The sequence below is a fragment of the Coffea arabica genome, chromosome 11e, assembly GCF_036785885.1.
Source record: "Coffea arabica cultivar ET-39 chromosome 11e, Coffea Arabica ET-39 HiFi, whole genome shotgun sequence".
Lineage (NCBI taxonomy): Eukaryota > Viridiplantae > Streptophyta > Magnoliopsida > Gentianales > Rubiaceae > Coffea > Coffea arabica.
The window spans coordinates 6,207,172-6,209,671 of NC_092331.1; positions in this window are offsets into that span (position 1 = coordinate 6,207,172).

The following is a 2,500-nucleotide window of genomic DNA, read 5'->3' on the forward strand; positions in this document are numbered from 1 at the left end:
AGATGGCAATTTAGTGTGTATTTAACACACCTACACATGGGTGCTTGAAACAAATATAAAACAAATTTCCAAGATTGAATTGAACAAAAATAAAAACAATAAAAACAATAAAAAATAATAAAAATTTTCCAAGATTGAATTGAACAAAAATAAAAACAAAAAAAATAAAAAAAAATAAAAAATTTCCAAGATTGAATTGAACAAAAATAAAAACAAAAAAATAATAAAAAATAATAAAAAATACAAAAATATAGTTTAATTAAAAAAAAAAGCAATTTATGAATTTCAAAGACATACGGCGGTGGACATTAACGAGACTCAACATGTATGCTTAAAAAGATAAAAATAAGCGAAAACAAGGCTAGGCGGTGAGCCTTAGGCCGCATGACGGAGCATTGGCACGACACTACACCGACGACGTGAAAAACGCACGACGGTGCCCATCATGGCAAGGCGATAGGCCTTAGGCCGCACGACGGCCGTTGGCTTGCGTTGGCTAAGGCATGGGCACGACGCCACATCCACAGCAAGAAAAATGCACGACGGTGCCCCTCATGGCTAAGCGGTGCGCCTTAGGCCACACGACGACCGTTGCCTTGCGTTGGCTAAGGCAACGGCAAGAAAAACGCACGACAGTGCCCCTCATGGCTAGGTGGTAGGCCTTAGGCCACACGACGGCCATTGCCTTGCGTTGGCTAAGGCAAGGGCATGATGCCACACCGACGGCAAGAAAAACGCCCGACGGTGCCCCTCATGGCTAGGCGGTAGGCCTTAGGCCACACGACGGCCGTTGCCTTGCGTTGGCTAAGGCAAGGGCACAATGCCACACCGACGGCAAGATAAACGCACGACGGTGCCCCTCATGGCTAAGCGGTGGGCCTTAGGCCGCACGACGGCCGTTGCCCTGCGTTGGCTAAGGCATAGGCACGATGGCCACACCGACGGCAAGAAGAACGGCCGACGGTGCCCCTCATGGCTAGGCGGTTGCCCTTAGGCCGCACGATGGCCATTGCCCTGCGTTGGCTAAAGCACGGGCACGATGCTAGGCGTTTGGCCTTAGGCCGCACGACGGCCGTTGCCTAGCGTTGGCTAAGGCATGGGCACGATGCCACACCGACGGCAAATAAAACGCACGACGGTGCCCCTCATGGCTAGGCGGTGGGCCTTAGGCCGCACGACGGCCGTTGCCCTGCGTTGGCTAAGGCATGGGCACGGCGGCCACACCGACGGCAAGAAAAACGCACGACGGTGCCCCTCATGGCCAGGCGGTCGGCCATAGGCCGCATGACGGCCGTTGCCTTGCGTTGGCTAAGGCATGGGCACGATTCCACACCGATGGCAAGAAAAACACACGACGGTGCCCCTCGTGGCTAGGCGGTTGCCCTTAGGCCGCACGATGGCCATTGCCCTGCGTTGGCTAAAGCACGGGCACGATGCTAGGCGTTTGGCCTTAGGCCGCACGACGGCCGTTGCCTAGCGTTGGCTAAGGCATGGGCACGATGCCACACCGACGGCAAATAAAACGCACGACGGTGCCCCTCATGGCTAGGCGGTGGGCCTTAGGCCGCACGACGGCCGTTGCCCTGCATTGGCTTAAGCATGGGCACGACGGCCTCACCGATGGCAAGGAAAACGCACGACTGCCGTGGGGTTTTGTTCCCAAGGCAACGGGTAAACCTCTGTAGCCATGCTGGAAAAACGCACGACGGTGCCCCTCATGGCGGCCTTAGGCCGCATGACGGCCGTTGCCCGGCGTTGGCTAAGGCGTGGGCACGACGGCCACACCGACGACAAGAAAAATGCACGACGGTGCCCCTCACGGCTTGGCGGTGGGCCTTAGGACGGACGACGGCCGTTGCCTTGCATTGGCTAAGGCATGGGCACGACGGCCTCACCGACGGCAAGAAAAAAGCACAACTGCCGTGGGGTTTTGCTCCCAAGGCCACGGGTAAACCTCTGTAGCCATGCTGGGAAAATGCACGACGGTGCCCCTCACGGCTAGGAGGTGGGCAATAGGCCGCACGACGGCCGTTGCCCTGCGTTGGCCAAGGCGTGGGCACGACGGCCACACCGACGGCAAGGAAAATGCACTACGGTGCCCCTCATGGCTAGGCGGTTGGCCTTAGGCCGCACGATGGCCGTTGGCTTGCGTTGGTTAAGGCATCGGCACGATGGCTCACCGACGGCAAGAAAAACGCACGACGGTGCCCCTCATGGCTAGGCGGTTGACCTTAGGCCACACGACGGCCGTTGCCTTGCGTTGGCTAAGGCATGGGCACGACGCCACACCCACGGCAAGAAAAATGCACGACGGTGCCCCTCGTGGCTAGGCGGTTGGCCTTGGGCCGCATGACGGCCGTTGCCTTGTGTTGGCAAAGGCATGGCCACGATGCCACACCGATGGCAAGACAAACACACGACGGTGCCCCTCGTGGCTAGGCGGTGGGCCTTAGGCCGCACGACGGCCGTTGCTTGCATTGGCTAAGGCATGGGCACGACG